The sequence below is a fragment of the Ovis canadensis genome, chromosome 3, assembly GCF_042477335.2.
Source record: "Ovis canadensis isolate MfBH-ARS-UI-01 breed Bighorn chromosome 3, ARS-UI_OviCan_v2, whole genome shotgun sequence".
NCBI lineage: Eukaryota > Metazoa > Chordata > Mammalia > Artiodactyla > Bovidae > Ovis > Ovis canadensis.
The window spans coordinates 146,190,490-146,210,242 of NC_091247.1; the positions used below are offsets into that span (position 1 = coordinate 146,190,490).

Sequence of the window (19,753 nt, forward strand, 5' to 3'; positions counted from 1 at the left end):
TCTTGTTTGACTACTTCCAGTTTACCTTGGTTCATGGACTTCACATGTCAGGTTCCTGTCCAGTATTGTTCTTTACAGCATCCGACTTTACTTCCATCAGCAGTCACATTCACAACGGTGCATTGTTTTCGCATGGCTCAGCCTCTTTGTTCTTCTGGAGCTATTTCTCCTCTCTTTTCCAGAGGCATACTGGGCAGCTACTGACTTGGGAGTTCATCTTTCAGTGTCCTATCTTTTTGCCTTTTCATACTGTTCATGGGGTTCTCAAAGCAAGGATACTAAAGTGATTTGCCATTCCCTTTTCCTGTGGACCACATTTTGTCAGAACTCTCCACCATGACCCGTCCGTCTTGGGTGACCCTACACACAGCATGGCTCATAGTTTCATCGAGTTAGACAGGGCTGTGATTTCACTGAGTTAGACAGGCTTGTTATACATATTTATAATTCATTCATTCAGAGGTGTTTATTGGGTACTTACTTTAAGGTGTGGTGCATGGTGCTGGATCCTGAGTATCTTGCAAATAACACAGATAACAGCTTAATAGTTTTGTAGTCATTTGAGTCATTAAATGTGTTACTCCTTCTCATTGCTTGAATGTTTTTAATGCCTAGTGACTTGGATTGATACTTGTTTTATTTTCTGGCAAAGGGCTAGTGAGTTCCAGTCCTCCTACTAAACCACTGGCTTTGTGACCTCGGACAAGTTACTTATTTTCCCCGTATGTAAAATGGAGATATCGTCTTCACAAACTACTGTAAGAGTTAAATAACTTATGACATATCAGAAAGTAATGGCTAGAAGCAGTGTGAAAAGCATAGTCAAGTTAAGTTCTTGGGGCATTTGAAGCATTTGTGGTAAGATTACATTGCAAAGAGAATCCCAGGATCTGCCATGCCCGATGCCAGCATGGAGGAGTGTGTGGTGTTTTTTTTTTTTTTAATAAGTTTTCATAGTATGTTGTAATGTATTTCTAAGTTAGAATAGTACTGTATTGTGAAATGCTGCTTTAAGTTATGTGTGAAAAATTGATCTGAGAACACATCGATCATACACTTAATGTAACAGAATAAAATTTTGTTTATCTCTGAGATAGCTACTTAGGTTGAATTTAAGAAAGTCAGACAATAGGCATACCTAGAATAGAGAGAGTGGATGTCCTCTGTACTACACAAAGCAGGCCCCCCCCACCCCTCCCATCCATATTAGTTTTACTGTAGCAACTTATACCAACTTGGAAGGGATTAGTACAAAGAAAGTGACATTACTTAAGGAACTAGTCAAGGAATGACATTTAGTATCTGTGCTTGAGACTAATTTATGGAGTTGAAATTCTGTAACGTAAGTTTTTAAAGTCTTGTTTAAACAGAAGTGAGCAGTATTTCAGAAGCAATGTTTTGAACTTTGTCCTCCTCTCTCCCCCACTGCTGTAGATGAAACCCATTTCCATTCCTCTCTAACAAGCATTTGTGTATGGTATTTTATTGTCAGTATTTCCTTTCCTTTAATTCTTGGGATTTGTTTGCAAATGTTTCCTGTGCTTTACATAATTTTCCCATCTTTTTTGAGAAATAGGTAGACTGGGGTTACCATTTTAATTCAGGAGTCTCTCTAAGGTAGATTAAAGATTAAATTAAAGAGATAGTTTAGTTTTCTTATTTGGGGTTAGAAGAAAAGTATAAAAAGATAGTAATTCTTTCTCTACTTCCATGCTCCCTCTCAGGATTTGCTTTCCTCTTGGTCATTCTGCTTACCAGATATAAGGGTACATTGCTACTGATCCCAAGAGCTCCTGTAGTCCTCCTGAGAGGTTTGTTGTGAGTTGTCTGTAAAACTGCATTATTCTTTTTGGGTTTTTTTTTCTCTCTAATAGTTCAGTTCAGCTCAGTTGTGTCTGACTCTTTGCGACCCCATGAACCGCAGCATGTCAGGACTCCCTATCCATCACCAACTCCCGGAGTTCACCCAAACCCATGTCCATTGCGTCGGTGATGCCATCCAGCCATCTCATCCTCTGTCGTCCCCTTCTCTTCCTGCCCTCAATCTTTCCCAACATCAGGGTCTTTTCCAGTAAGTCAGCTCTTAGCATCACGTGGCCAAACTATTGGGAGTTTCAGCTTCAACATTAGTCCTGCCAGTGAACACCCAGGACTGGTCTCCTTTAGGATGGACTGGTTGGATCTCCTTGCAGTCCAAGGGACTCTCAAGAGTCTTCTCCAACACCACAGTTCAAAAGCATCGATTCTTCGGTGCTCAGCTTTCTTTATAGTCCAACTCTCACATCCATACATGACTACTGGAAAAACCATAGCCTTGACTAGACGGACCTTTGTTGGCAAAGTAATGTCTCTGCTTTTTAATATGCTGTCTAGGTTGGTCATAACCTTTCTTCCAAAGAGCAAGCATCTTTTAATTTCATATCTGCAGTCACCATCTGCAGTGATTTTGGAGCCCGGAAAAATAGTCAGCCCCTGTTTCTACTGTTTCCCCATCTATTTCCCATGAAGTGATGGGACCAGATGCCATGATCTTAGTTTTCTGAATGTTGAGCTATAAGGCAACTTTTTCACTCTCCTCTTTCACTTTCATCAAGAGCCTCTTTAGTTCTTCTTCACTTTCTGCCATAAGGGTGGTGTCATCTGCATATCTGAGGTTATTGATATTTCTCCCAGCAATCTTGATTCCAGCTTGTACTTTTTCCAGCCCAGCGTTTCTCGTGATGTACTCTGCATATAAGTTAAATAAGCATGGTGACAGTATACAGCCTTGATGTACTTCTTTTCCTATTTGGAACTGGTCTGTTGTTCCATGTCCAGTTCTAACTGTTGCTTCATTACCTGCATACAGATTTCTCAGGTTTAGTCTTCTAAATGTAAACTCTACTTTTCCAGACTCATGCCTTCAGTGGACTGGTAATAAATGTTGAGGAATGGCTAATGGAAAGAAACAAAACATCTAAGAGCTTTTGGTTTGCGTTTATCATTTAAATTAGCGCTTTAATAAATAGATTTGAGAAAATAGAGGTGAGAATCTCAAGGACAAATGAAGATAACATAATTACTTCCTCCTTCTATTCCTTCCTTCATATCTTAGGCAAGGCTTGGATTTATTAGAGAAGAATTGCATAAGTATATATTGAAGTTATTGGAGGACATATAACATGCTACTATTCTAGAACTGAGATATAGTGGAAACCTGTCATACATTATAGTATCTTTCTCAAGCTCTTTGTGGTTAAACTATCCAGGTATGTAGAAGGCACTCATTATTTTTTTTTTAGATAAGATACTGCATTGTAGGAATATTCTTCTCATAGAGTGAACAACTATTACATTAGAGTAACCCAGCTAAGAGCCGGCAATGGCACCCCACTCCAGTACTCTTGCCTGGAAAATCCCATGGACGAAGGAGCCTGGTAGGCTGTAGTCCATGGGGTCACGATGAGTCAGACATGACTGAGAGACTGCACTTTCACTTTTCACTTTCATGCATTGGAGAAGGAAATGGCACCCACTCCAGTGTTCTTGCCTGGAGAATCCCAGGGACGGGGAGCCTGGTGGGCTGCCATCTATAGGGTCGCACAGAGTCGGATACGACTGAAGTGACTTAGCAGCAGCAGCAGCTAAGAGCCAGCTATAGTGCTTGTCTTCCTGCATACAATGAATAGTCTGCTCGCTCTATACAATCACTAAGGCCTTAGAACGAATATCTTCTTACAGTTCTGTCTTAGGATTTAGAGGGGTTGCAAAGTGGCGTCTGTTGCTTTTAATCTCTGTCTTCCAAAGCAATAGATACGTGCTGTCTGTGAGACCTTTCAGTGCTATAGAAATGCAGGAATCCTACCTCCTCTCAAGCCCAAATGTGGCTATGTAATTTGGGTGATCTCCGTGTTGGTGATAAAAAATGAGAGTATGAGTGAAATTTTCAGTGAAAACAGTACCTTTGTGGAAAAAAATTGAGTCATATTCTAGCCCATAATTGCTCTCTCATGTTAGTCTTTACCTTTGAAAACATTTTGACATTTATTAACATATAGTAAAGTGGACCTTTTTGTGGCATGTAGTTCTGTGAATTTTAATACATGTATATGTTTTTTATTACTGCCACCAGTCTCAGGATTCAGAATGGTTCCATCACCCCCAGAAAACTCCCTTGTGCTGTGTTTGTAGTTTAACCTTCTCCTAACCTAGGCAGCCATTGAAAACGGTTCTTCAGTACTACATTTTGCTGTTTTGATAATGTCATATAAATGCAATTATGTAGTATGTAACCTTTTGAGGCTGGCTTCTTTAACACAGTTTATTACCTTTAAGATTCTTCTGAGTTGAGTGAAACACCAGTTCATTAGTTTTTGTGGCTGAGTAGTATTCCACTGTGTAAATGTATATATTGTAGATTGTTTTGGTGGAATTCAGTATGTCAATTTGTTCTTTTCTTGTACTGTCTTTGTCTGATTTTTAATGCTGGACTTATGAAATGAATTGGGAAGTAGATTGTGTTGTTTCTTCAGTTGCATAGTAGAACTCACAAGGGAAATTGGCTGGGCCTGGAGGTTTCTTTTTCAGAAGACTTTTAGCTACAAATTCAGTTTCTTTAAATAGTAGCAGGTCCATTCAGCGCTCTTCTTCAAAATTAGTCTTCCCAGAGGTTTCAATTTTATTGACCATTTGAAAGAATGAGCTTTTGGTTTTATTGAATTTTTTTTTTTTTCTGGTTCTCTGTTTTCAATTTCATTGATTCCATATTTGTTCTCTAAGGGTAATTTCACAGTTGGAAGATTCTAGATTTTTAAAATTCTTTTCCATTTTAAACTAAGATTGTTTCACTTCTGGCGTATGTTGTTTCTGACAGAAATCAGTTACTCAAATTATTAACCTCCTTTCCCCTTATAAGTAATGCATTATTGTTTCAGTCAACTTGTAGAATTTTTCCTTTGTAGTTTTCAACAGTTTGACTGTGATTTGTCCAGTAATGAATTTCATTAGAATTATATTATGTGATGTTTGTGAGCTCCTTGAATACAGAGGTTTATGTCGTTCAACAAATTAGGGAGTTTCCAGCAATTATTTCTTTTTCTTATTCTCCTTTCCTTTCCTGTCTTTATCCCCTTGCCATCCCAAACTTATTTTCTTCACTTTCTTAAGTTCTCACTATGAATGTTGGGGTTTTGTACTGTTCCACAGATTCTGTTACCGAGTCCAAGCTCACTCTGCTCACTGGTTGACAAGCCAGTGAATCAGAGGGGCAAAGTGTTGAGGCAAAGAATACAACTTTACTTGGAAAGAGCTGGCTAACAGAGAATGTGACAGACTAATGCCTCAAAATAACCATCTTGTCGAGGTCTGGATGCCAGGTTCTTTTATGGGTCTGAGATGGGGGGAGGTGTGGGAACAAAGTAAAAAGACCATTTAATTCTTTTGAATATCTCCTAGAATGGCAAGCCTTACACAAGGGAATGTGTTAGTTTTTTATAGTTATTCACAGGTGGGCAAGGTCAGATTATTTCCCTGTGAGCTAAACAAAAGCATTTTAATCTAAGGGTCAGGAAGAAGGGGCAGAGTTTCCTGAGGCATGCCATTGAAAGTGAAAGTGGCTCGTCATGTCCGACTCTTTGTGAACCCATGGACTATACAGTCCATGGAATTCTTTGGGCCAGAATACTGGAGTGGGTAGCCTTTCCCAACATTTAACTTATATGTAGAGTACATCATGCGAAATGCTGGGCTGGATGAAACACAAGCTGGAATCAAGATTGCTGGGAGAAATATCAATAACCTCAGATATGCAGATGACACCACCCTTATGGCAGAAATTGAAGAAGAACTAAAGAGCCTCTTGATGAAAGTCAAAGAGGAGAATGAAAAATTTGGCATAAAACTCAACTTTCAGAAAGCTAAGATCATGGTGTTCGGTCCCATCACTTCATGGCAAATAGATGGGGAAACAGTGGGAGACTAGTTTTTTGGGCTCCAAAATCACTGCTGATGATAACTGCAGCCATGAAATTAAAAGATGCTTTCTCCTTTGAAGAAAAGCTGTGGCCAACCTGTACAGCATGTTAAAAAGCAGAGACATTACTTTGCCGACAAAGGTCTGTCTAGTCAAGGCTGTGGTTTTTCCAGTGGTCATGTATGGATGTGAGAGTTGGACCATAAAGAAAACTGAGCACCAAAGAATCGATGCTTTTGAACTGTGGTGTTGGAGAAGACTCTTGAGAGTCCCTTGGACTACAAGGAGATCAAACCAGTCAATCCTAAAGGAAATCAGTCCTGAGTATTCATTGGAAGAACTGATAATGAAGCTAAAGTTCCACTACTTTGGCCACCTGATGCGAAGAACTGACTCACTGGAAAAGACCCTGATGCTGGGAAAGATTGAAGGCAGGAGGAGAACGGAATGACAGAGAATGAGGTGGTTGGATGGCATCACCAACTGAATAGACATGAGTTTGAGCAAGCTCTGGGAGTTGTTGATGGACAGAAAAGCTTGGTGTGCTGCAGTCCATGGGGTCACAAAGAGTCAGGCATGACTGAGTGACTGAACTTAGCCTTTCCCTTCTTCTCTAGGGGATCATCCCATCCCAGGGATCGAACCAGGTCTTCTGCATTGCAGGCAGATTCTTTACCAGCTGAGCCACAAGGGAAGCCATGTGTGAGGCATGCCATTATGTGTGATTATAACCAAAAAAGCGACAAAAGATAGATCTAGCATGCAAGAGTCAAAATTGACTCTTGCTGGATACATTTCCCTGCTGTCAAAAGTCCATTCCACAATCTTGTGGGAAAAGGGACAATGACCCTTCTAATTGCTGTGTCAGAAGGATCTTTTTGGGAGTGTCTGCCATTAATGACAACTTTCCAGATGTTGAGATTTGTCTTCCTTTGTTCCTCTTGGATAAGTGTTAACTTTATACATGTAGACTTAGAAATATTGAGCTTCAAACCCAAGAGGCAACATCTCAAGAAATTTAGCACTCTTCTATCCATGGGAAGATGCAAGAGTCAGGGCTCATTAAAACACTTACATATATATATATATATATATATATATATATATTTATAATCAACTATCTGGGGCCTGTAATTCTGCATTCTCAGAGTTTCCTCATGGTTCACTATAGGGAGTGACTGCTCTCTGATTCCCCTTCCTTGAGCTCATTGGCTTACTTTAAAGGGCTTGTAGGAAATATTCCATTTCTCAGATCCTCCCCTCTTGGTCAGGAACTTGACCAATATTTGGGAGACATTTCATGATCAAATTCTGTCCTGTAGCCCTGTGAGGCTCATCCCAAATCAGGTGAAAATTTTTGCTGTGTCACTCTAGGTGTTAAATTTTGGACTAGGCCCCATCAATAATTAAAATTCTTTACTCTATTAATATTATCCAGGAAACATTTTCCCTTGTTGTTCTTCCAATACCTAGACTCACACAATTACATTTATTTCCCCAAAATATTTAGCCATAGATGTTTTGTTGGAGGCCTGATTTGTGCATTGGTTATTGCAAGAGATAAGTTTTATAAATTAGAATATAAGTAATGCAGCTAGTAACATTGACAGTGGCATAGTGCAGCAAGGAGACAAGCACATTTTGAAAAAAAGGAGCACATTTAAACAATGATTAGTGTAACTAGTTGTAATGCAGTTGCAATAATTGAGAGATCAAAGGAGCCATAACTGATTTAATGAGCTATTTGCAGTTTCACTGCACAATTCATGCGTACTTAGATATGGATGGCTTAATATGTGAGACAAGCATATGCTACTGGCAGGATCAACCAGGTAGAGACAAAAAAGATAAATATTTCAATTTTACTCACAAAAGTATGATTTACCAAGTTACTGTAAGTCATAATTAATTTAAGGAGAAAGTTTTCCTGACACTTGGAAAGAACAGATTTAAGCCAGTAATCTTTTTAGATAGAAACCATAAAAATTATAACCACATTAACTTGTTTACTCAGTCCTATGTAGCTAATCTTTTTTGTTAACAGCTTTATGAAGTCATTAGGTTTTGCATTAGAATTCTTCAGTTTCTTACTCAGTTCAGCTTTATGGTCTGAAAGTCAGCAACATGTATATATCCAAAGTCTTTTTTATAAATCTCGAAAAGGAGACATTTTTAATTGTAACTGTCTACAAAAGACTCAAAAAAGACCCAGTTTTCATCAGATTACAATCCCATTGACAAAGCAGCCTGCTTACTGTTATGACATATGACACTTTCAGGAAATAACTAGAAATATGATTAATAATATTCTACCAGGACATATCAGATTCTTAGAAACTCTGTAATCTCTAGAATATCTAGAGATTTATCATATAACTTAAAATTTATTATTTGATAACACCTTCCCTACATTTTAACATACCAAGTGAACCTAATTAGTTTAACATCTCTCCTTGTGCTTCAGGGACCTTTGAAGCACGCCTCAGCTAGCAAGAGGTAAAAGGAACTTTTTATAATTTGATTTAGGAAGTCCTGTCAAGGGAACACGCCACCCCAGGAATACATTTTAAAATACAATGGGACCATGGGTCATGGTGAAACTTAGCCAAAGGGCCAATAAAAGACTTCAAAGGCAAATATAGAAAGTACCTCAAGAATTTTTCTCAGTTTGTTGTGATCCACACAGTCAAAGGCTTCAGTGTAGTCAGTGAAACAGAAGTAGATGTTTTTCTGGAATCACAACAAACTGGAAAATTCTTAAAGAGATGAGAATACCTGCCTCTTAAGAAACCTGTATACAGAGCAAGAAGAAACAGTTAGAACCAGACATGGAACAACAGACTGGTTTCAGATTGGGAAAGGAGTGCATCAAGGCTGTATATATGTTGTCATCTTGCTTATTTATATGAAATGCTGGACTGAATGAAGCACAAACAGGAATCAAGACTACAGGGAGAAATATCAACAACCTCAGATATGCAGATGACACACCCTTATGGCAGAAAGTGAAGAAGAACTAAAAAGCCTCTTGATGAAAGTGAAAGAGGAGGGTGAAAAAGTGGATTTAAAACTCACTATTCAAAAAGCTAATCATGGCATCCGGTTCCATCACTTCATGGCAAATAGATGGGGAAACCATGGAAACAGTGAGAGACTATTTTCATGGACTCCAAAATCACTGCAGGTGGGGACTACAGCCATGAAATTAAAAGACTCTTGCTCCTTGTAAGAAAAGCTATGACAAACCTAGACAGTGTATTAAAAAGCAGAGACATTGCTTTACCAGTAGTCAAAGCTATGGTTTTTCTGGTAGTCACGTATGGATGTGAGTGTTGGACCATAAAGAAAGCTGAGTGCTGAAGAATTGATACTTTTGAACTGTGGTGTGGAGAAGATTGAGAGTCCCTTGGACTGCAAGGAGATCCAGCCAGTCAGTCCTAAAGGAAATCAGTCCTGAATGTTCATTGGAAGGACTGATGCTAAAGCTGAAGCTCCAGTACTTCGGCCTCCTAATGTGAAGACCTGGCTCATTGGAAAAGACCTGGATGCTGGGCAAGATTAAAGGCAGGAGGAGAAGGGGACAAAAGAGGAGGAGATGGTTGGATGGCATCACTGACTTGATGGACAGGAGTCTGAGCAAGCTCTGGGAGTTGGGGAAGTACAGGGAAGCCTGGCATGCTGCAGGCCATGAGGTTGCGAAGAGTCAGACACAACTGAGTGACTGAACTGAACTGAATAGATTATTTAAAATGTAAATAAACATAATCTGTTATTAAAGTCAGCTTAACATCTTCAGAAAATTTGACTGTTTTAGCAGAGAGAAAAGCCAAATTTAGTTTTGCACCAGCTTACTTTAAGGTTCATTTACTCAATTAAACTTGTTTTAAACTTAGTTAATCCTCACTGATCACATATAAAACCCTTTTGGGGGTCCATTTTCCATAAACCTTTCATCACTTATTTTAGCCCAGTTTTAGCTTTTAAGTTACAGAATTTCTGGAGAGATCCTGTAACATATATTTCTAAAAGTACACTTTGAACTCTTCTCATTTGCACTTAATTTCCTCAGAAGTTTCTTCACATTGAGTTATTTTCTTTGCTGACAGATTTGTAACAGATACAAGAAATCTTATTTAGCTTATATTAAACTCAGGGACAATGAAAGTATTGTACTTAATATTCCATTTAATGCTGTGACTCAGGACATGCCTGTTAGATCAGCCAAGTTTAACATTAATTCCAGGTACTAATTTAATAGTGAATATTTCTCAGTTCACATAAACCTGAAATTTATTTAGCTTAATTTCTCTTGTATTTAGAATTGCTTGGTTTGTAAGCACTAACTTTTGTTCAAGCCAATAAAATGGGGCTCTTTTACAGATCAATCATGACAATGTTTTCCAAAGACAATAGCACATACAAACACACAGGCATCAGTTCTTATTTTAAGATTTCAGACTGAGTCAGGTACAGCAGTGTAAAATGCATCAATTTACAAAAGAGGTTGGATTAAAAATAAGGTTTCTCACAGACACAATAAGTCACACTTGTTAATGGTCCCAGCAGCTGCTTAGGGCCTTGTCTCCATATTCCCTGATCTGGGCCTGATAGCCAGGAGCAGCAAGGCTCCTGGCTGGCTTGCCAAATTTGTTACCAAGTTTGTTCTGCTTGCTGCAGGAGAGGCCAGTGAATCTGAGGGACTAGATGTTGAGGCAAGAAACATGACTTTATTCAGCAAGCTAGCTGACAGAGAAGGTGACAGATTAATGTTTCAAAATAACCATCTTGTCTGGGGTCTGGATGCCAGGTTCTTTTATGGATCAGAGATGGGGGTGGGGAAGGAGGTGTGGAAAAAAAGTAGAAAGTCCTTTTCTTGTAAATACCTCCTACAATGGCAAGCCTCAGGCAGTTCAGTTCAGTTCAGTCCTCAGACATGTCCTACTCTTTGCTACCCCATGCACTGCAGCACGCCAAACCTCCCTGTCCATCACCAACTACCAGAGTTTACTTAAACCCATGTCCATTGAGTCGGTGATGCCATCCAGCCATCTCATCCTGTCGCCCCCTTCTCCTGCCTTCAATCTTGCCCAGCATTAGGGTCTTTTCAAATGAGTCAGCTCTTTGCATCAGGTGGCCAAACTATTGAAGTTTCAACTTCAACATCAGTCCTTCCAATGAACATTCAGAACTGATTTCCTTTAAGATGGACAGGTTGGATCTCCTTGCTGTCCAAGGGACTCTCAAGTGTCTTCTCCAACACCGCAGTTCAAAAGCATCAATTCTTTCAGTGCTCAGCTTTCTTTATAGTCCAACTGTCACATCCATACGTGACCACTGGAAAAACCATAGCCTTGACTAGACGGACCTTTGTTGGCAAAGTAATGTCTCTGCTTTTTAACATGCTGTCTAGGTTGGTTATAACTTTTTTTCCAAGGAGTAAGGGTCTTTTTATTTCTTGGCTGCGGTCACTATCTGCAGTGATTTTTGAGCCCCCCAAAATAAAGTCTGCCTCTTTTTCCACTGTTTCTTTGTCTATTTGCCATGAACTGATGGAGCCAGATGCCATGATCTTAGTTTTCTGAATGCTGAGCTTTAAGCCGACTTTTTCACTCTCCTCTTTCACTTTTATCAAGAGGCTCTTTAGTTCTTCACATTCTCCCATAAGGGTGGTGTCATCTGCATATCTGAGGTTATTGATATTTCTCCCAGCAATCTTGATTCCAGCTTGTGCTTCTTCCAGCCCAGTGTTTCTCATGATGTACTCTGCATAGAAGTTAAATAATCAGGGTGACAATATACAGCCTTACTGCTGCTGCTGCTAAGTCACTTCAGTCATGTCTGACTCTGTGCAACTCTATAGACGGCAGCCCACCAGGCTCCCCCGTGCCTGGGATTCTCCAGGCAAGAACACTGGAGTGGGTTGCCATTTCCTCCTCCATTGTGTGAAAGTGAAGTTGCTCAGTCGTATCTGACTTGTAGTGACCCCATGGATTGCAGCCCACCAGGCTCCTCCGTCCATGGGATTTTCCAGGCAAGAGTACCGGAGTGGGTTGCCATTGCCTTCTCCATATACAGCCTTGACATACTCCTTTTCCTATTTGGAACCAGTCTGTTGTTTTGTGTCCAGTTCTAAGTGTTGCTTCCTGATCTGCATACAAGTTTCTCAAGAGGCAGGTCAGGTGGTCTGGTATTCCCATCTCTTTCAGAATTTTCCACAGTTTATTGTGATCCTCACAGTCGAAGGCTTTGGCATAGTCAATGAAGCAGAAATAGATGTTTTTCTGGAACTCTCTTGCTCCTTTGATGATCCAATAGATGTTGGCAATTTGATCTCTGGTTCCTCTGCCTTTTCTAAACCAGCTTGAACATCTGGAAGTTCACAATTCATGTATTGTTGAAGCCTGGCTTGGAGAATTTTGAGCATTACTTTGCTAGAGTGTGAGATGAGTGCAATTGTGCGGTAGTTTGAGCATTCTTTGGCATTGCCTTTCTTAGGGATTGGAATGAAAATGGGACCTTTTCCAGTCCTGTGGCCACTGCTGAGTTTTCCAAATTTGTTGGCTTACTGAGTGCAGCACTTTCTCAGCATGATCTTTTAGGATTTAAAATAGCTCAACTGGAATTCCATCACCTCCACTTGCTTTGTTTGTAGTGATGCTTCTTAAGGCCCACTTGACTTCACATCCCAGGATGTCTGGCTCTAGGTGAGTGATTACACCATCCTGATTATCGTGAAGATCTTTTTTATACAGTTCTTCTGTGTATTCTTGCTACCTCTTCTTAATGTTTTATGCTTCTGTTAGGTCCGTACAATTTCTGTCCTTTATTGAGCCCATCTTTGCATGAAAGTGCTCCCTTGGTATCTCTAATTTTCTTGACGAGATCTCTAGTCTTTCCCATTCTGTTGTTTTCCTGTTTCTTTGCTCTGATCACTGAGGAAGGCTTTCTTATCTCTCCTTGTTATTCTTTGGAACTCTCCATTCAGATGCTTATATCTTTCCTTTTCTCCTTTGCTTTTTGCTTCTCTTGTCTTTTCACAGCTATTTGTAAGGCCTCCCTAGACAGCCATTTTGCTTTTTTGCATTTCTTTTTCTTGGTGATGGTCTTGCTCCCTGTCTCCTGTACAATGTCAGGAACCTCCATCCATAGTTCATCAGACACTCTGTGAGATCTAGTCTCTTCAATCTATTTCTCAGTTCTGCTGTATAATTGTAAGGGATTTGGTTTAGACTTCCCTGGTGGCTCAGAGGTTAAAGCGTCTGCCTCCAATGCGGGATACCTGGGTTCGATCCCTGGGTCGGGAAGATCCCCTGGAGAAGGAAATGGCAATCCACTCCATTATTCGTGTCTGGAGAATTCCATGGACGGAGGAGCCTGGTAGACTACAGTCCACGGGGTCACAAAGAGTCGGACATGACTGAGCGACTTCACCTTCATACCTGAATGGTCTAATGGTTTTCCCTACTTTCTTCAATTTAGGGCTGAATGTGGCAATAAGGAGTTCATGATCTAAGCCACAGTCAGCTCCTGGTCTTGTTTTTGCTGACTGTGTAGAGCTTCTCCATCTTTGCCTGCAGAGAATACAATCCATCTGATTTTGGTGCTGACCATTTGGTGATGTCCATTTGTAGAGTCTTCTCTACAGTGCCTCAGGCAGGGGAGTGTGCTGTTGTTTGGGGTCATTCCCAGTGGGCAGGGTTAGCTTATCTCCCTGTGAGCTAAACAAAGGCATTTTAGTTTAAGGGTCAGGCAGAGGGGGCAGGGCTCTCTGAGGCAGGCCATTATATGTGATTATAATAACAAAAGGGGCCAAAGGCATAGATCTAGCTTGCAAGAGTCAAAATTGACTCTTGGCTTTTATAGTTTCTGAGACACTAATGATATTTCCCCCCATATTTTTCTGCTCTTCAGATTGGGTAGTTTCTATTGCTCTTGTCTTTAAGTCCACTGACTTTCGTTCTGCTCTTTAAGTCTGTCCAGTGTTTTTTCTGTTTCACTTGCTGCATTTTTTAGTTCTAATGTTTCCATTTGGCGGTACTTTATATCTTGCGTTTTTTGGCTGTGATTTTCTAGCTTTCCATGTGTTTCAAGAGGATTTGCTTTTACTTGCTGGAACATTTTTATTGCCTGCTTTAAATCTTTGTCAGACAGTTCACCCAGTGTCTCTTGGCGTTGGATTCTGTGCGTTGTCTTTCCTCGTTGCTGTTGCTGTTCAGTCCCTCAGTCATCTGCAACTCTTTGCGACCGCACAGACTGCAGCACACTTGACAGGGAATCAATGGACATTGCTCAAATGTCCTTTGAGTCGGTGATGCTGTCCAACCATCTCATCCTCGGTCGTCCTCTTCTCCTCTTGCCTCTCTCTTTCCCAGCATCAGGATCTTTTCCAGTGAGTCTGGTCTTTGCATCAGGTGGCCAAAGTATTGCAGCTTCAGCATAAGTCTTTTCAATGCATATTCAGCATATTCCTTTAGGATTGACTAGTTTTATTTCCTTGCAGTCCAAGGGACTCTCAAGAGTCTTCTCTGTCACCACAGTTTGAAAGCATCAGTTCTGCGTTGCTCAGTCTTCTTTCTTGTCAAACTCTTACATCCATATGTGACTACTGGAAAAATCATAGCTTTGACTATACAGACCTTTGTCAGCAAAGTAATGTCTCTGCTTTTTAATACACTGTCTAGATTTGTCAGTTTTTCTTACAGAGAGCAAGCGTCTTTTAATTTCGTGGCTGCAGTCCCCATCTGCAGTGATTTTGGAGCCTCCCAAAATAAAGTCTGTCACTGTTTCCATTGTTTCCCCATCTATTTGCCATGAAGTGATGAGACCAGATGCCATGATCTTAGTTTTCTGAATGTTGAGTGTTAAGCCAACTTTTTCACTGTCCTCTTTTACCTTCTTCAAGAGGCTCTTTAGTTCCTCTTCACTTTCTGCCATAAGGGTGGTGTCATCTGCATATCTGAGGTTGCTGATATTTCTCCCCCGGCAGTCTTGACTCTAGCTTATGCTTCATCCAGCCCAGCATTTCACATGATGTACTCTGCATATAAGTTAAATAAGCAGGGTGATAATATGCAGCTGTGACTTACTCCTTTTGCAGTTTTGAACCAATCTGTTCCATGTCCAGTTCTAACTGTTGCTTCTTGACCTGCATACATGTTTTGCAGGAGGTAGGTCAGATGGTCTGGTAGTCCCACCTCTAAGAATTTTCCAGTTTGTTGTGATCCACACAAAGGCTTTAGCATAGTCAATGAAGCAGACATAGATGAGCATTTGAAATGTTTTGGTTCTCTTTATAAAGTTGTTCTGAAATTATTTTGGACTTTTTTTTTTTGGACATTTTGAACAGTTTACAGATTACTGTCTCAAGCTCTCTCTATTATTTCCTTGGTATTTTCTAGATCCCTGAGACTACCTCCTTCCCTCCCTACACACACACAGCTTTCTGTCCTCTGGCTAGAAAGCTAAGTCTTTGTTTGCACCAAGGTGTTGTGTATTTTCCACAATCACACCTGAAGCCAAAGGACCAGAAGGCAGGAGAGTAATCAACGAGATTAACCCAGAATTTCTGCAGTCATTGTGGATGGTGCCTTTCCCTAAGAGTTTTAGGCCTACGCTGACTCTGCTGCTGCTCTTGTAGCCACCACCACAGGATTGCTTGGGAACTGGCTCATGGGGAATGAAGAACAGAAAGGAAAAAACAAAGATTTCTCTCACTATTGAGTATTAGGAGACCCATTTCCTGCTGCTGAGGCAGAGCTGGAGGCTTTCTTAGAGCACATGTAAGTGCTTGCTTGTGCCAGGGTGCATATCTCTTTCCTTCTCTCTTCCCCTGTCTGTGTCTTTGTTTCTCTCTGTAACAGTGGTCACTTTATAGGTTTCAGGTTTCATAAAGCCTAACTTTGGGGCATTAATTCGGTGGGAAAGAATTATAAACACATTACCAGTTTGATAATATATCTGATTTGGGGCTCGTCCCCAAACTACCTGTTACTGTTTCGCTTTTAATTTTCAGTTAGCTTCTCCATTCATTCTGTCTAGAATTTATAGTTTGATTCAGTGAGGTTAACAAGATAGAATGTACTTAATGCATTTCACATAGAATGAAAACTTCCCTATTTCACTTATTATCTATTTTATAATGTTATGTCATCTTGCATCTTATTTTATAGTTGAAAGTGGCAATTATGTCTCATTTTTTCAACATATATATGATCCTGCCGTGTATAACAGTACAGGTTTCATCTAGGAGATTATGCTACATTAAGTGTAGAAGGAAATAGGAACATTAGTTTCTCTTTCAGAGTAACAGCAGTTTTCATGAACTCTGATTTTCCAAAATTATATTACATTTGAAAAACTTCTCCTGTTTCAGTGTAATCTATGTTTTAATCTATGCCTGAGGATTAAATAGCTTGCTTTTTTGAAAATGTTTTTATTTTTTATTCATTTTAACTTTTAAAAAATGTTTTGTTCTAATAATTAGGTTATTGGTTATCATAGCATAGTATGATGTGACATGATTCATATTAGTGGACCTTCTTGACATTTGCTTGCTGTTGGAGACACTGCAAGAATATTAGAGACATTTTGAAGACATACTTTTACTTCCTGGATTGAGTGGAACCTGTATATAAAACCTATAAATGTGGATGTCTTCAGCTTCTTTATTTTCATTTTACCTGATAAACAACAAGACATAGAGTTGTTTGTTCATCAGTAAACGGTGCTGAGAAAACAAAACTTTTTTGTATATAGGTGCAGGATGAAAGAATTGAATATGGAAAGATTCCTTGAAATTGCTCTTGTTGATCAACTACTGACAAGCAAGCAAATAACCCTGTTGAAAACTGAACTAGAAAGCTGTTCCAGGGACTAATGTGCATTAGTAACTGAAAGCAGAGCATGTGTTTTAGTGTGTTTGGGCTGCTGTAACAAAATACCAAAACTGGGTGGCTTGTAAAGAACAGATTTATTTCACACAGTTCCAGAGGCTAGAAGTTGGAAAATGGGGTACTTTCATGGTTGGATGAGGGCCCTCTTCCAGGTCTCAGATTTTCCCTGAGAAGGAAGGGCTTAGGGATCTTTTTAGAGCCTCTTTTCTAAAGCAGTGATCCCTTTCATGAGGAATTCACCCTCTTAAGCATGTCCCATACGCCCCACTTATTAACAGTACTGTCTACTCTTAGGGGTTAGGGCTTCAACATGAATTTTGAGGGGATATAAACATAAAGACCATAGCTGTGTGTAAATGAATCCAATAAAGCAAAAGTTGAAAAAAAATTGATTGTAAGTCTTCTGAGTTTCATATCTATTTCAGTTTTACTGTTGGTTGGTATTGTAACTAAATTTGATGCTGGAAAAATATGTAACTATTGTGATCATGAATAGAGAAAAATTAGTGTGTTATTTTTTTAATTTCATGATGTTCAGTTAGATATTAATATATTCAGATAAATTGTATGAAAATGTACTATGTTATAAAATTTCAAGAAAGAAAATAAATACTTCTTTCCACCTATATATGTCCAGACATTAGTCTGAAAAGCTTTTTGGGGGGATAAAATTTTATTGTGTGGAATTAGGTACAGTGTATCTTTCATGTTTGCCTAATTGTCACTTCCACAGAGGAAGTATAAAATAGTCAGAAAATCAATTTACCTATTTGTGTATATCATTCACTTATTATGAAATTTAAGATCCTCACTATCATGTTTACTTTGACAATTCAGATTTTGAGTCCTTAATTTAAAGATAGAATTGCTATAATGATACAGAATATTTGGTGGGGGGGAGGAGAGTTAGAAAAATACATTTTAAATCTTTATGGTTCTAGTTGAGAAGCCTTTTTTACAAAGGCATATGTTCCAAGGATATGGTGCTTATTGTGTGTTTTTGTAATATCCCCTGCTTACTGCCATTATAGCACCTGCTATGCTGTTACTTTTTTTTTTTTAATCAGGTGTGTCAGTGCTTAAGGCCTGGTGGTGCCTAGAAAATAGGGAGTGCTGACTAGATACTGGAGAAGGCAACGGCACCCCACTCCAGTGCTCTTGCCTGGAAAATCCCATGGACGGAGGAGCCTGGTGGGCCGCAGTCCATGGGGTCGCTAAGAGTCGGGCACGACTGAGCGACTTCACTTTCACTTTTCACTTTCATGCATTGGAGAAGGAAATGGCAACCCACTCCAGTGTTCTTGCCTGGAGAATCCCAGGGATGGGGGAGCCTGGTGGGCTGCCGTCTATGGGGTCACACAGAGTCGGACACGACTGAAGCGACTTAGCAGACTAGATACTAAGTGAATTATATAGGCAGACTAGAAATGTGGGGAGTTCTGTGGGGCTGGTTGAGAAAGAGGAATAAGCAAGATGTGATTACTGGCTAAGGATTCTTAAAATTTGGAGTTCAGGAAATAATTTAAATATTAATAGTTGTTGAATTTATGGGCTGGTTAAATATCTTTTGTGTATCTTTTTCTACATTGCTTTATTAGGTGATGAGACTAAGTCTGTTTGTTGGGATAGCTTTTTTTTTTTCCTCTAATTTTCTGTTACTTTGTTTTCTGTTGGTTTTCTCCTATATGCTGAAATGTGATTTCTTGTGCTTCTCTCTCCCTGAACAAAATAGTTTCATTATTGTTTGCCTCCAGGACCTGTGTGTGTCTTCATATTTACAGGCATATAGTCATTCTCTTAAAATGTTTTACATTCTGAATAAATTATACTCACAACTGGTGGCCCTCTGTAATAAGTAGTTCTTTGTACTTTCCTAGTCTCCTTTCTTTTGCGCCCAAGTTAAAAGTGAAGTGAAATAGGACTAATTTTCATAATTCCCTCTCCAGATAAGTTTGATGGAAAGCTGGTTACCTGACTGCTCGACCTGAAGAATCTTAAGGGTAAGAAACCTCATAAATAATGTATACTTATTAGAAAATAAATGAGAATCTTAGGAAATTGTGGTTGGAACTTTACTTGAACATGACCTTTTCTTTTTTCTTGGAGTAGCCATATGTTGTGGGCTTCCTAGGTGGTGCAGTGATAAAGAGTCTGTCTTCTAATTTGGGAGATGCAAGAGATGTGGGTTTGATCCCTGGGTTGAGAGGATCCCTTGGAGAAGAAAATGGCATCCCACTGCATTATTCTTGCATGGAAAATTCCCATGAACAGAGGAGCCTGGCAGGCTGTGAGGTCTGTGAGGTCGCAAAGAGTCAGACATGACTGAGCAATTGAGTATACAGACAGCTGTATGTTACAGCTTTTAGTGTTTCTTTTCCTATGTCTATATAAAGTAGAAAATAAGATACAAAAATCCTAGGGCTGTTTACTGTGTGAGTCCTAGATTTTGTGTCTTGCTTCAACATTTTTATTTTCAGATAAACCAGAATCTTAATAAATAATGTCCATGTAGAATAAGTAACTTACTTATCCTTGTGTAAGTTTTGTTTGAAGAACTATTTGATAGGTTAAGTTTTGTAAACTTTTTACTGATATCATTCTTTCCATATGTGGATATTCTTTGTAATACAGGAGTTTTACAGATTTGTTTGTAAAAATAATGAAAGTCTGTTCTTAATGAGAGTCATACAGATTTATCATCTTGAATCCTATGGTATACCTAAAATCTGCTTTGGGTGGGGAGTTACTCATGTGTTTGTGCACATGTGCTAGTTGTTAAGTACTTTTGTGCTGTCTGAAACTTCAGCCTCAGATATGCAGATACCACCACCTTTATGGCAGAAAGTGAGGAAGAACTAAAAGCCTCTTGATGAAAGTGAAAGAGGAGAGTGAAAACGTTGGCTTAAAGCTC

General features: G+C 39.5%; 1 protein-coding gene across 5 annotated transcripts in view; it reads left to right on the forward strand.

Moving 5' to 3' along the window:
* The window catches only part of SCAF11 (SR-related CTD associated factor 11), a 90,610-nt gene that overhangs the window by 15,165 nt on the left and 55,692 nt on the right, over positions 1–19,753 (forward strand). For all 5 annotated transcript variants that reach the window (XM_069584503.1, XM_069584504.1, XM_069584505.1 and 2 more), the window contains exon 2: positions 18,789–18,842. The gene's annotated coding sequence lies outside the window, so the exon portion shown is untranslated. The remainder of the gene's footprint in view (positions 1–18,788; positions 18,843–19,753) is intronic.